Here is a 15,467-nt window from a genome sequence, read left to right as displayed (position 1 = left end):
TGACGACCTCTCGAAGATCGTGGATATGTAAAAAAAATCTCATGTGACTGTTCTTTGTCAGACAGGTTCAATTCCCGAAGGCTGATTCATTTTAAGTGCTGGTATGTTTTATGTTCACATTTAAGTAATTTATAAAATATCAAGTCAATCAAAATACGAAACTTTTGGCATCCATAGTTGTTTATGTTTTTCTGTGTTCTGGCCAATCCTGGTCCTCGAGGCCCGCTGTCCTGCATGTTTTAGATGTTTCCCTGCTCCAGCACACCTGATTCAAATGAATGGTCATTACCCGGATTCCACAGAGCTTGATAACGACCCATTCATTTGAAACAGCTGTGCTGGAGCAGGGAAACATCTAAAACATGCCGGACAGTGGCCCTCGAGGACCAGGATTGGACACCCCTGGACGATACCAATAAATCCAAGACTCGTGCTGAAATCTGAACTTTGTTTTATAGTGTATTAAGTCTCAAGATTAAAAGCAAAAAAACTAAACAAAAAAAAACAAAAAAACTATTTACTATTTAAAAGGCAAAAAACTGTTGACACCATTCTTTTACATCATTATTTACACCACTATTATTTACGCAAGATTATGTGCACATTACTAATTACACACCATTATTATTAGTGCATTATTTTTATACACTCATTATTCTCATTTATTTCCCCTTCTCAGCCAGCCATCTCAACTTCTCTACCTCATAAAAGGCTCAGGGCAGCTCCTCCATGCCTTGGTCCTGATACAGAGAAAAAACCTTGGCAGTGCCTGATTTTTTTAAGGCAAGGTCGGAGAACCTGCAAACCCGCCCACAGGCGCAGATTAATGCCCAGATTTGCGTGGGCTGCAGCCTACGCCCCACGTGTGCAGGGGCCCCGGATTGGATGGACTGTTTTCTATTATTTTAAATGTAATTCAGCGCGAACAAAATAAAGACCCTAATTGGTACATAAGAGACATTTGTTTTTTTTTTTAAATAAGCAGGTGATTGGGTAGATGTGACTTGGGTCACATCTGTCCAATCAGCTGCTGCTGGTCAAAACATTTTCATTACTCACTGCTGTTGCTAGATGGCATAGTGGCAGAATGACCGAAAGAAAGAATTAAACTGGAGCACAGAAACGCAAAATACAAACGTTAAAAGAACAACGTGACCAAAATATCCTGAAACAAATTCCTAAATCGGCCTTGGTCAGGTGACGTCACAGTTGCGAAACCGAAGGGCATTATGGAAGTAGCCGCCATTTTTGAGGTATGAATGCGGTGGTGCTCTGTTGTTAAAGAGTTGTGTTAATCATTCATTTCATTTAGGTGTCAAAATGGTACGTTCTTGTTTCGTGATAGGCTGCAATATAAAGTCTCAAGACAGCAAAGGTCAAAAACGTCTTTTTAGCTTTCCCACTGTGAAGAAGGGACAGGGACAGCATCTAGCCGAGAGGCGCCGGATCGCCTGAGTTGCAGTAGTGCGGCGCAAAAACATCACCATTGCAAACATATCTCGTTTTATGTATGTTTGCTCTCGACATTTTCATAAAGGTAAGAGATTTTTATTATGTTGACAAATGTGAAGTATCTAACGTTACTTCCACGTAATTTTGAACGAATTATGTGTGGCACAGATAAATTAAACAATGCAGGTTGTAACAGCGATTATGTCCAAGTTCAAGTCTTTTATTATGGGGGAAACATCTTCTGTTTGTACCGTTACATTTCATGCAATCGTCTTATACAGGGCTGTAACATATATGTACTCTTACTTTAGTATTTCTGACTAATAGTAACACTTCTGGTCCCATGTTATGAACCTAAAACCTTTATCATGCTATTGCAGGTCAACTTGCATATGCGATGATGGAGACTGACCCAGACTGGACATCCTCCCTCCATCTGGGTCGCACCAACACTGCACGCTTTGCAAGGCAAAGGAAGAGGGAGCAAAGAAAAAACATTGCAGCCAGCTGAAGCTGATGAGCAACACACTGTGGATGAGACACAAGGCTGAAGGAGGCGGTGAGCAACACAGAGGACGAGACTGGATACTTCAAGGCTGCTGAATCTTCATCCAGTCGAAGACGAGATCCACAGCAGGAGGACTGCCAGCTAGCATCGGCTAACATCAGAGCTTAGGTTGAAACATCGGCAGCAGGATCCTTAGCTGTTGCAGCAGCTAGCTCATGTCATCTGTAATATTTCAGCAAATTTGGGGGAGTTATTCCACAATGACACGCATATTACACAGGTGGGTTTTTAAGGCTGGTTAGATTTTTTTCACGTTATCAGTATGATAGATGTAAAGACACCAGTCAAAATGACCTCCGCAACAAGGACGCAGCCTCACAACCATCTCACTCAGAGAGGAGGGAGTCTGAGACAGAGGGTCCGAGTCAGATACTTCAGCCACCCGAAGCGCCATGCTGCAGACACAGTTCACCTGCTCGTGGGTCAGCCGCAAGTTATAATTTTCTTACTGTTGTGGTCAACCACTTGTAGGAATGTAAAGAAAACACTGTAGTGTTGGCTGTCTCAATGTGTGTGTATGCCAGTTCACCTTATTTGCATGTGGACCATGTATGGCACTAAATACATATTTTTTGTAAAGCACAATGTTTAAGGGAGTGGAGAGGGGCTCACACAAAGAGCAGCCTAGTCATCTCAACTTCTCTGCCTCATAAAAGGCTGAACCCTTGAACTCCCCCCAGGTCAGCTCCTTCTCCATGCCTTGGTCCTGATACAGTGAGAACCTTGGCAGGACAGTACACATACTTCCCTGTCACTCCTGGGAATCCTGTGTGGATGTGAGGGCTATCAGGGCCTTGTTTTAGACAAGGTGGCAGAACCTGCACAGTCGCCCCTGTGGTGGCCCCTTGTGGTGGCGCCTTCCTTTTGGCCTTCTGGCCCTGCACTTTTTGCTGGGTTGCAGCAAGCTCCCGCTCAAAAAATGGGGTGTCCATGAAGTCCACTAGTTCCATTCTGGGGTTTGTAAGTCCCTCTGCCCCATATTTTTGGTGGACTTGGGTGGAGCAGTAGAAGTACCTGGTTGGCCCATTCTGTCAAAAAAAAATGAAAGGATGAGTCATCATTTTCAAACCGGGACTTGGGCTGGCCACAGGAAAGGCAGGTTTTTGTCTTCTGCTTTAGTCCTCTGGTGTGTTGCTGTTGCTGCTGCTGTCTTTGGAGAATGTCACTCACCTCTGTCAGTGGTGCTGCCTGGGCTTGCCTTACAGCAGCTTTTCTGGACTGATGTTGAGTGAGGAGCTGGTGTTCTGCAGCTTGGCCAGATGTTTTACATATCTGCAGATGTGCAGCCGTGTTGTCGGGTGTAGGAGGGAATTTGGGTCGGTGCTGGAACTGTGGACCATGGCTCCATACATGTGGTCCACAAGCCTCAGCATGTCCTTCTGTCCATGGTGTGTGTTGAGCAGACCGTCAATGGCCACTTTCATGGGGCTAGTCCACCTGGTGTGGTCGAGCACAAAGACCCGGCCTCCAGTTTTAACAGGCCCGGTGCGGGCACTCCGAGGCACAGGTGTTGGACAGCTCCCCTGCAGTGACCTCTGCCAACACAGCCTCTGTGGTCTTCCAAGCATCCCACAGTAGATGTTCACCAGGGTGGGAGTCTGGAACCCTGAATACTGCACAGCAGTCCCTACACAATAACAAAAATGGAAGAAAACATAGAAATATGCCAATATATGGGCTACATTTACAACAGAAATTAAGTTACATTCACATGATATGATTTACATGTCTTATGAATTGTGTGCTATATAATAGCCATACCTGTCCACCCAGTGGTACTTGGCCATGTCCAGTTCAGCAACAGTGTAGCGGTTGACCAGACCTTCATACATGGGCTCCAAGGAGCGCTTAGACTCAGACTGCACCATCACCCAGGAGAGGATCATCCAGTTGTCGTTCATGATCACGTAGGATGACATGGCCCCTGAGGAGAGAGTAACCTTTCTGGCAATCTTGCGTGTGTGGTCAGATTTCAACACCTGCCCAAAAGTGCCTGTAGGAGCTTGTTAATTGCTGGCTCCTGGCATCAAAACTCCTGGAGCAAGCAGTCTGTCAAGTACTGTGCAGACACTGACACTCCACTCCAACCATCAGCGTTTTCATAACCTCCAAAAGGAGGCACCTGGTTGTGCCCCCTGATGAAAGCACTGATTGTTTTCTGGCCACCTAAGCTCGCCTCTGTGTCCTGGACATTCTGCACACAGTGCAGGTAGGAGAGATGAGCTTGCTCGTATGTTAGGTGCAGCATCTCCGTCACCTGTTTGGCCATGTCATTGGGTAATTAACCCGTGCGCCTCAGCTCATGCAACACCGATTTGCAGATGGCCTTTTTGTATGTCAGAAAGGCTGGCAGGATGTTGGTGAAGCGCTGCAGATGTTTGTCCAACCACTGAGGGTTGTCAGCAAACCAGTGCTTCCTGCAGGTCTTGTAGCAGAGACGGGATGCAAAAAGGTAGTATTGGTCCTGTATGTCAGAAAGGCTGGCAGGATGTTGGTGAAGCGCTGCAGATGTTTGTCCAACCACTGAGGGTTGTCAGCAAACCAGTGCTTCCTGCAGGTCTTGTAGCAGAGACGGGATGCAAAAAGGTAGTATTGGCCACTCATGCCAACAATGACACGAGGCCTCCCCACCCCCGCTGATGCCATCATTGGCTGCGGACAACCATGGAGACATGGGAGCATAGTTGTTTCTTAGAAGTTCCATGATGTAATTCTCTGGCTTCCAGATGAAGAAACTATGGAGCTGATATTTGGGGGAGGGCAGGTCAGAGGAGGTCTCAATGAGCTCTGGCTGAGGTGGGTAGCGCCACAAAGAGACCATCTTCATCAGATGGCGTACTGGGCAGGAACCTGGCCACAGCCCCAAAGCTTCCATCTCTGTCTTCATCCATATCCGCTGGTGATTGGAGCAGGTCCAGCGACAGACATCCGAGTCATAGCTAGGGACACTAATGGATACTGTAGGAGAGGGTGCAGGCTGTTCACTGGATGCAGGGTCTACTGGAGGAACAGGGTGTGACAGAGCTATGAAAAAGCAAAAAACAGATTGAGATATTTACATTTAATCGGCCGAGAAAACATTCTGTTTCTCTTTTCTCTCAGTAAGTGGCATGAAATACCATGTTTTACTTTTCAGAAAACTGACTTGTTTATAGCCAACAAAATAAGTTTGTGTCCATTGTAAATGAAAGGACATACTTTGTTCTGACGAGGTTGGTTGTGGGATCAAAGATTGACCCAAGGCAAGCAGCTGAGGAGGTACTGGTAGGCAGACCTTCACTGGAGTGGAGGAAGCTGGTGGAGATAAAATAACACAAACTTAAACATAAATGGGAGACACTTTCATAGCAAATAAATATGAGAGATACGGATATCAACCTTGCAAATGAGAAGCACTTGTGAGGCAGCTCGAGATTAGCTGTTGGTTTGTTTCCCACTGTTAAGGAAAATAAAGTGTTATCATCTGACCCCTCAACACAGTCTGGCATGTCAATCTTATTTGTATGTGTAATTGGTAAGAGTTGCGTTTGCCTTACTTGATATCAACATAATAACAAAGATATAAAAGCATTCTGATTAATAAATACATTTTACTGATTTTTCAGTAGATTGATATTTTTTCAATGAAATCAAACTATATCGATTTGATATGTCAATAATAACATAAAGCAGGTAAAGCACAGTGACAATACCAACATAAAATAGTAAAGAGTCAAGGGTTTGGCAAGTACATTTCACAGGAGAGGAAACCTGCAGTTTTCATAGAGAAGTCATAATTAAATTATGGCTTATATTTTAAATGAAAGTGTGCTACAGACATCTTCATCCTTGTCCAATTGGCATATCAAAACCTTGACACAGCTTTATAGAAATCATGCATAAATAGTTTAGCCTGACGTTGTCATACTCAAAATTCTAGTCAGAATATGACTCTGAAACCGCTCCGTTGGGCTGTGAGTATGAGGCGTGTTTCAACCGAACCAGAAAAAAATGTCTGCTAAATTGGATAGACCTACAACCAATCAGAGCAACATAATATGTTGACCATCTGTCCATCATCTTATAAAGCCCGCCCTGGCAATTTGATTGGTCCGAACAGCTCCTGTTCAGACATACTTTTTCCCAAAACTAGCGATCCCAGACCCAACTTCCCGACCAAATTTTTTTGGGGGCGGGGAGAAGTTGGGCTGGCAGCCAGGCTAACCGAGAACCGGGTCTTGTTTAGAACCGGTTCCCAGTGAATCGATTCCTTGGAATCGTTAGCAAAATTCCTTAACGATTCTTTTAACAATTCTCTGTGCCGTTGCGCATGCGCGAACTTTTGTAGTTTATTCAGACTGCAGCAAACATGGCAACTAGAAAGAAGTGTTCTAAAGTTTGGTTGTATTTCACACACAAAATGACAACAACGCCACTTGTAAGGCGTGTAAAAAGTATATTTCGTCAAAGGGAGGAAATACTACAAATATGAAGAAACATTTGAACACACAGCATGGAATGAAGTTACTGGAACGTCATGTGTTCGATGCATGCAGCAGCGCAGCTAACGTTCGCGCTTCATCTCTAACTATATACCTATAGAGCTAAACTGCTCAAAAGTGATCACAACCACTTGTTACTGTATGAAGCAATTTGCCTTTATTGTGTGTAGTCGATCAAGTTATCTCCTGTCCCGTCGTTTGAAGTATAGCTACGTGTTAGCTCCGGTGCTGTATCACCCGATGCATGACTCTCTGGATTGGCACCCCCTCGCGGGAGCACGCGCGATTCAAAGAGTGAAGGATTTCGTCTTGATATCGTATCCAAAAGAAGGGGAGACAGAAGTCTCACATTATACCGTCTTTATTGTTGAATTCAAGAGAAGGATGTCTGTTATCTGTGTAAATATCAGATGCTATTTTCAACACAAAATCCTTAAAATTTGTCATTCAAACGGTATAGTAACAAACGCGAACGAACATTCTTGCTCCACGACATCGCATTCCGAGGAAATATACCCCAGTGTGATCATGATTATTGCTACACGTAGCAGGTTCAAAGTATTTCACATGGCATGGCTCTTCATACTAAAGGTACTGTACTATAGGCTTGTATAGGTTCAAAGGCATGCGATTTTAATGCAGTTAGCCTGTGCGTAGTGTGGGTTAGTAACACTGCTAAAAAAAATCATAGGGGAAACACTGATACTCATCCCTAATAACACTATACAAACACAAAATTAAAGAAATAAACCAAAGACCCCCTCAGCTTGAGGCAACGGCCCCGGTGGATGTAGGTGGTATTGCATTTCCGATTTTTTACCTGACTCCTCCATCGTTTTTATTCTATTAACTCCAGTCAAAATATCTAAAACTATCTCCCCCAATACTTTTTGTTTGATTCTCGAACCTGGCTCATACTACTATTTTTTTCATTGATTTTTTTTTTTTAAACCAATCCGAAATGGCTAAACTAGCACTCCATTTATTTGCCTACGTCAAGAAAAGTTGCCTGGAAACGTGCTCGCGGATACGAACAGGGGATGAGCACCAAAGGGAACACAATCGCTGATTTACCTGAGCTGAATGAGAACAAGGAGAAAGGACTTGATAATCTACAGTTGCCTGCCTTTATTGTAGCAAGTTTTACAAATGGTTGCACACATACATGACGGTTGTTTGTAGAGTTTATTTCCGTTCTTTTAAAGCAGATTTAACTATTTTGTAATGAACGCTATTATGCTCATGGCATGACGAATGTAATTATAGCCTAATATAATTAGTTATCAGAATCAGAAGAGATTTTATTTGCCATGAATGTTTGCACAAGAAGGAATTTACTTTGGCAGGAGGTGCATACATTAAACATATAGGAATATTGAAACTTAAATATGTGGACTAACTATACAAAAGGAGCAAAGTCTAGCTAATACTAAGGGGGGTCTAGCTAATACTAAGGGGAATAAAAAATAAAATATAAAACACCATAATTAGTAGCCATAATTTACAATCTAACCTAAAAAATACAAATTGTGCAAGAGAACGATACAATAGTGCAAATTGCAATGTGCAGGGTGTCATTGTGCAGATTGTGATATATATTCAGTGTTTCCCCTATGTTGATTTTACCGTGGCGGCCCGCCACGGTTACGTTTCTGCCGCCACGGTATCAGAATTAGAGCTGTACAAAATTTTAGGCCGTCTATCAGCCGTGATTGTTAGAGCGCATGTCGGAGAATAGCACCTACGCGCTTCACAGCGCAGTTGAGATTGTGCGTGTGCATCCTTGAGAACTGAAAGTCGTATAATTTATGTTGTCAGTTCATTTAAGCCTGTTATGGTATTAGTCTATAGTTCTTGCAAATTTAAATTAAGTTAACTGGTGATTTTCGTTGTTGGTATTCTTCCCCTGCTAGCAAAATTGCACGTCTGTTGATTCGATAGCGATTGCTGCCCTTGCTCACTTAGTATTTTAGGTGCATTATTATGCTTAAGTAGCCTAGTTTTAATGAATAAATAGTGGGAATATTGTTATTATTTGCTACAAAATGCTTAGCCTATCAAGATCAAATGAAGCAGACAGTGTACATGCTTCCGAGGGGCCTATCTTAATCTGTAGGCTAGGCCACTGCATTTACAATAAGTTGTTACGTCAATTATTAATTGGCAGCATTTATGCCATGTAGAACATACTGTAAAGTGTCTTTAAGTATGCAAATTGTATTTATTTAGGGGAAATAGGACGAAAATATGTGCAATATTACATTAGCTATTAGACTTACATTAAACTGCTCCGAAATATAGGGTTAGCACTTTGTTTTGGCTGGGGGGGGGGGGGGGGGGGGGGGGGGGGGGGGGGGGGGGTTGGACCTGACCTGCCCCCACTGCTAAAAAAAATCCTAGGGGAAACACTGATATTTATATTATAATATTGTGGCATGTTACGGCGTCATTATAGATTGTTGACATGTTATTCTGGAGCAAAGACGAAGATGTATAAATCATGTCTGATAACCATATTGTTATGGTCGTTATATTCTTAGAACTTTATGTCAGTTAACACCACAACGATGGCATTAACAACTACAGAGTGCATTTACGTCAGAAAATGCATTGGAATGCTGAAATCTGCAATTATAATTTTTTTATTGTTGAAAATACAGAAATTTGAAAATACCCGCAAGCTGAAATGAATTGCAAAAATGTTGTCTAACACAATAGAGGCAGTGTGGAAACTGAACTGCATCATCTATCAATGCTAAGAGCTGAAATACAATGCGGCAGAAGCTGAAAGCTGAACTGTTAAATTGTAGAAGTAGTAGAAGCAGAATATTCGCTTTAGTAGCTGAAATGATAGTGCTCTTAGTCTTTTAACTGCACAACTGACCCTCGTTTTTTTCCGGCCAATTAACAAAGCTTCATAAAAACCTTCGCCCTCAACAATACTTAAGGGTAGCATATCTATGGAGAGAGATATGTCTCAAAAGTATTCGTAAATGCAAGTACCATGATCAACAAATGTTTCACGATTTACAAATGTGTTTTGCGATCCACAAAAACAAAATTCTTACTCGTGATTTGTAAGTTGTCATTTACATAAATGTGCTATGATTTGTACATATAAATGTCCATTCGTAAATATATTTTTGTAATTTCTTAAAATACTTAACATTTCGTGTTTGCATTTCTCATGGTTTGTCATTTGTAAATCTGCTTGTGTTGAATCTGCCTTTGTGGATCGCCCAATACACGCGTGCAATCCTTCTCCCAATGACTTATTTTTTTAGACATTCTTTTCGGTCTTTAGCGATCCACACACAAATAGCTTTTTGATCCACAAGCACCCCCCCCTTTCTGAAGTATAGCGTTTAGGTATATTAGCAGTCGACAATGCCGACAATGCTGACAATGATGGCATTGTCGACTGCTAATATACCTGAACGCTATACTTCAGTAATAGGCTACTCTTCTTGATTCCTAGACTCATCCCCTCTCCAAACACACAATCATGTATTGTAGCTGTCTAACAAACTCTGTACACAATTTATTCGATTGCTAGATACTGACCGTGAGCTAGTTAGTCTAGTTATTAGGATAGAATTGGTCTTGCATTCCCTCCTCCTACTAAGCTATGTTACATACGCTATTCGTAAACCTTAAGGAACAGTGTGAAATACCCTATAAAATCAGTCAATGACCTCTTTAAGGAAGCACTAAGGAAGCATCACGAGCACTCTGCACTAGTAATAAAAGATATTTGTCAGAAGTGGGATTTGAACCCACGCCTCCAGGGGAGACTGCGACCTGAACGCAGCGCCTTAGACCGCTCGGCCATCCTGACTAATGAATATGATTGCCAAAATCATAACCTGAATAGATCATAAGCTTGTTGACTCAGCGGTGACATTAAACCCTGTTTACGCCTCAGAGTATTTAGGCATCTAAGGATTGGTAGCCTGACATTGTCTTACTCTAGTCAGAATATGAGTCTGAAACCGCTCCGTTGGGCTGTGAGTATGGGGCATGTTTCAACCGAACCCGGAAAAAAATGCCTCTTCGCTAAATTGGATAGACCTACAACCAATCAGAGCAACGTAATATCAGAGAATGTCTAATAAAGACAGAACTCCCACTCTCGGGAAACTTCCGGGTTCTGAACTGGTTGCAGTTCCACTCAAGTTCCATATGAGGGCGCTAACGGTCGAGTGCAGAATGAATGGAGGTCCATGGAGCTATACCCCTCAAAATCCACTTTTCTCAGGATATAATTTTTTGTCTAGTAATTTGAATTCTGCAATCGAAAGGGGAGGCAAAAAAACACACACCACTGGGTGTTATATTGTTTTTTAGAATCAGAATCAGAATCAGAATGGGATTTATTCGCCATGAAAGTTTGCACAGACACGGAATTTGCTTTGGCAGGAAGGTGCATACAGTAAACATATAGGAATCTTAAATTTAAATATGTGGTCTAACTATACTAAGGATACACAAACTAGCAATACTAAGTGGAATAGAATTAAAATAAAAATTAAATTAAAAATAAATTAAAAATTAAAAAAATCTTTTATCGCCCACCAGGACCGCTTTATCGCCCACCAGGACCGCTAGCCGACTTTGTGGAGGAGCTGGACATGCTCCTCAGCGTCCTTCCGGATGATGGAACCCCCCTGATAATCCTTGGGGACTTCAACATCCACCTTCAAGGAATGCAGGCTGTCGACTTCTTGTCTCTCCTGACCTCCTTCGACCTGACGCTGCTGAGCACACCGGCGACCCACAAGGCAGGCAAACAGCTAGACCTCGTCCTGACACGTAACTGTATCACTGACTTAACCTCTGTAACCCCACTGCACATCTCTGATCACTACTTTATCCAATTCACTGTCTCTCTCCCTCCAATCCCTCCTACCTCCCCTCCCCTCGTAACTTTCCGGCGCAACCTCCGCTCGCTATCCCCCTCCCACTTCTCCTCTATTGTAACATCCTCCCTCCCTCCCATTGACGAGTTCTCGTCCCACCCCACTAACACTGCCACCGACACCTTGCTAACCACTTTAACTGCATCACTTGACTCTCTCTGTCCCCTGTCTACCAGGCCTGCACGATCTTCTCCCCCCTGCCCGTGGCTTACGGATGTTATTCGTGAAGAACGGTCCACCCTTCGAGCAGCTGAGAGGAGATGGCGCAAGTCCAAAGACGGTCTGGACCTCGATAAGTATCACTCCCTCCTCAAATCCTTCTCTTCTCACATAACTGGTGCCAAAACCCTCTACTTCCTTAACAAAATTAACTCCGCTTCAAACCCCCACAAACTTTTCTCTACCTTCTCCACCCTTCTTAACCCACCTCCCCCACCCCCCTCCCTCCACCCTGACAGCAGACGACTTCTCCTCCTTCTTTGAGAAAAAAGTCGCCGACATTAGCAGTCGGTTCCCTAAACCCACCCTTCCTACCCCCTCACCCTCCATTACTGACCCAACTAAATGTCTAAACTCCTTCTCTCCCCTGTCCGAGGCAGAGCTCTCTGACCTCATTCTCTCTCATCGCCCCACCTCCTGTCCCCTTGATCCTGTCCCCTCCCCTCTCTTTCAAACCATCTCCCCCTCTATCATAACTTTTCTGCTCCATGTTCTAAACACCTCTCTTACCTCTGGCACCTTCCCCTCTGCCTTCAAACAGGCCAGAGTTACCCCTTTACTCAAAAAACCCTCCCTTAACCCTGCCGTCCTCCAGAACTACAGACCGGTATCATTGTTGCCCTTCTTTTCTAAAACAATTGAACGTGCTGTATCTAACCAACTGTCTAACTTTCTTTCTCAGAACAACCTGCTCGACCCCAACCAATCGGGCTTCAAGACCGGCCACTCCACAGAGACTGCCCTCCTTTCAGTCACCACTGCCCTCCAGTCTGCCAGAGCGGCTTCCAGGTCATCCGTCATCATTCTGCTGGACCTTTCTGCGGCGTTTGATACGGTTAACCACCAGATCCTGCTCTCCAGACTTTCTGAGATGGGCATCACTGGCACTGCGCTCCAGTGGATCTCATCCTACCTGTCGGGAAGATCCTACCAGGTCTCCTGGGGAGGCAAACTGTCAGGCCCACGCCAGCTCTCCACTGGTGTCCCACAGGGCTCCGTCCTTGGTCCCCTCCTCTTCTCTCTGTACACCACCTCACTTGGACCAATCATCACCTTCCATGGCTTCTCCTACCACTGCTACGCTGACGACACGCAGCTGTACCTGTCATTCCCTCCGACCGATCCGGGGATCTCAGCTAGGATTGAGGCCTGCCTCGCAGACATCTCCGCCTGGATGACTGAGCACCACCTCCAGCTGAACCTTGCCAAAACGGAACTTCTCATCATCCCGGCCAAACCCTCCATCTCCCATGACTTCTCAATCACCCTGGGATCTGTGACGGTGACCCCCTCATCCTCTGCCAGGAACCTTGGGGTTACCATGGATGACGAGCTCTCCCTCACGGCCCACATTGCTGCGGTCTCCCGGTCGTGTAGATTCACCCTCTACAACATCCGGAAGATCAGGAGATACCTGTCTGAGCACTCCACCCAGCTGCTTGTCCAAGCACTTGTCCTCTCCAAGTTGGACTACTGCAACTCGCTGCTTGCCGGTCTCCCATCATGCGCAACCCGCCCTCTTCAGAGGATTCAGAACGCAGCGGCCCGTCTGGTCTACAATCTACCCAGACGCTCCCACGTTACCCCGCTCCTCATCTCCCTCCACTGGCTACCCATAACGGCCCGCATCAGATTCAAGACCCTGGTACTGACCTTCCGAGCAGTGAACGGGACTGCGCCCGACTACATCAAGTCTCTCCTGCAGCCTTACACCCCCACCCGCCACCTACGGTCTTCTTCAGACAACCGCCTGGTGGTCCCACCTCTCAAGACCGCCCGGTCCCAGCACAAGCTCTTCTCCTGCCTGGCACCCCAGTGGTGGAATCAACTCCCCACCTCCATCAGAGACACGGACTGTCTCTCCACCTTCAAGAGAAGGCTCAAGACACACTTGTTCCGGGAGTACAATGGTACTTAGGAATGGTTTGCTGAACCCAACGCTAGTTTCCTCAAGGTTCACAATGACTCTTGCTTAGACTGTTGCTCTTGTTGGTTAGTGGTAGCTGATTTAAACTGTTGTATTCTTTTTCTAGTTAATCCTATTTTTATTGCTTTCCTACAGGTACACCTGCACTTAGAGATTAATGTTGTGTAATTTTTAACTTGTTTAACTACATGCTCTTATGGTTTCTTCCCTTTAGCACTATTTTTTGGTTGTTCACAATATGTACTTCTTGTTTTTGACTACCCGCAATGCTGTGGGGCTATCTTGTTGTTATTATCAGTGACCTATGCACTTTGTGAAGCTCTCTCTTGGAAGTCGCTTTGGATAAAAGCGTCTGCTAAATGAATAAATGTAAATGTAAATGTAAATGTAAATAAAATATACAATAAGTAAAATATAAGTTGCCAATTTACAATATAAAATACAATATAAAATACAAATATTACAGGAAATATTTTAAGTCGCCTTTCTGTTCTAAAAAGCCTTAGAAAATGGCATTGACGTCATACACATCGTACGACCAGAGCTACTGCTTGACGGCAAGCTCTGGTTACTTCCACTTTACTCTCGAGGCATCGACAACACAGCCGACAGGTTAGGCTCTCCCTGTCAATACACATGCTAGAAAGAGTTTTGGCTTGCTAATGTTGTTGCTAATGTTGCTAATGCTCTGGTTCTGCTTTGGATGCCATCAAGCGGGATCTCTGGGTCGTTAGTCAGTCGTTCACTAACCAATCAACATTCGTTAGCAAGAATGCTAGTGTGTTATGGGCAACAACGACTTACCCAGTAAGAAATTGAAAGGACATAAAGTACTCGTTCATTCAACTTTTGACCTATAATCCATGTTGAACATGCAAAAACTATAATAAAATCTGAGATTTATCAACGACAATCAGGCGAAAGAGACAAATTTAGCCGTTTAGCTCCATAGACTCCCATTCATTTTGCACTCGACCGCGATCACTCCCGGTGGAACTCTGGTGGAACTGCAACAAAATTCGGTACAATGGGGCTTAATAGGGAGTGGGCAGAGCTCTCCTTAAACAGGCTCTGGTTATATGTTATTTGTTGAAAACGAATTCAACCCAAGCGCTCGTTGGTGACGTGGTTGATTACGTTACTGTTGATGATCCGTCCATCATCGTATAAAGCCTGCCCTGAAAATTTGATTGGTCCGAACAGCTCTTGTTCGGGCATTATTTTTTCCCAGACCGAGCAACTCCAGACCAAACTTCCGCGACCAAACTTTTTTTGTGGGCGGGGCAAGGTTCGGCTGGCAGCCAGGCTAAAGGATTGGTGGTTCAGTGGTAGAATTCTGCTATGCATTGCAACTCTATTTTTTCTGTCTCGACTTATAGGTTTAGCAGTTGATATCTGTATTTCCCCAGTTACAATTGTTTACTACAGCCTATGTTTATGTAGGCGTAGTGAGTGTTAAATACACAAAGCAAACGCACAAAAGAGTATCATGCATTGGCCGGGAATCGAACCCGGGCCTCCCGCGTGGCAGGCGAGAATTCTACCACTGAACCACCAATGCTTAGATATGTATTGACTGTACCCTGGCAACTTCAAAATAAGTGAGAAGAAGAAGTAAGTTAGCTGGAGCTAAGAATTTGTGTACAGAGTATGTTAGCCAGCTACAATAAATGACTGTGTGTTTGGAGAGGGGATGAGTCTAGGAATCAAAAAGAGTAGCCTATTACTGAAGTATAGTAGCGTTCATGTACATTAGCAGTCATCTTCTGGCTACAGTGGGCAATGTTGAAGAATTTTGAACGGCATAAATAGTCTTTGTCTTTTGTAGAGATCAATATGAAAGAAGTTACCGTTTTTTCCCTGGAAAAATGCAAGTCTCCTTCAGAAAAGGCCCATTTGGG

At 44.1% G+C, this 15,467-nt stretch overlaps 2 non-coding genes across 2 annotated transcripts; both read right to left on the bottom strand.

Moving 5' to 3' along the window:
- Positions 1-10,256: 10,256 nt before the first annotated feature.
- Positions 10,257-10,339, bottom strand: trnal-cag. The gene has a single exon. It is a non-coding gene; the product is annotated as a tRNA-Leu (tRNA).
- Positions 10,340-15,056: 4,717 nt separating this feature from the next.
- On the bottom strand, positions 15,057-15,127 carry trnag-gcc. The gene has a single exon. It is a non-coding gene; the product is annotated as a tRNA-Gly (tRNA).
- Positions 15,128-15,467: the final 340 nt, after the last annotated feature.

The sequence above is a fragment of the Hypomesus transpacificus genome, chromosome 14 (genome assembly GCF_021917145.1).
Source record: "Hypomesus transpacificus isolate Combined female chromosome 14, fHypTra1, whole genome shotgun sequence".
NCBI classification, from domain to species: domain Eukaryota; kingdom Metazoa; phylum Chordata; class Actinopteri; order Osmeriformes; family Osmeridae; genus Hypomesus; species Hypomesus transpacificus.
This window is presented reverse-complemented; position numbering and strand designations above follow the sequence as displayed.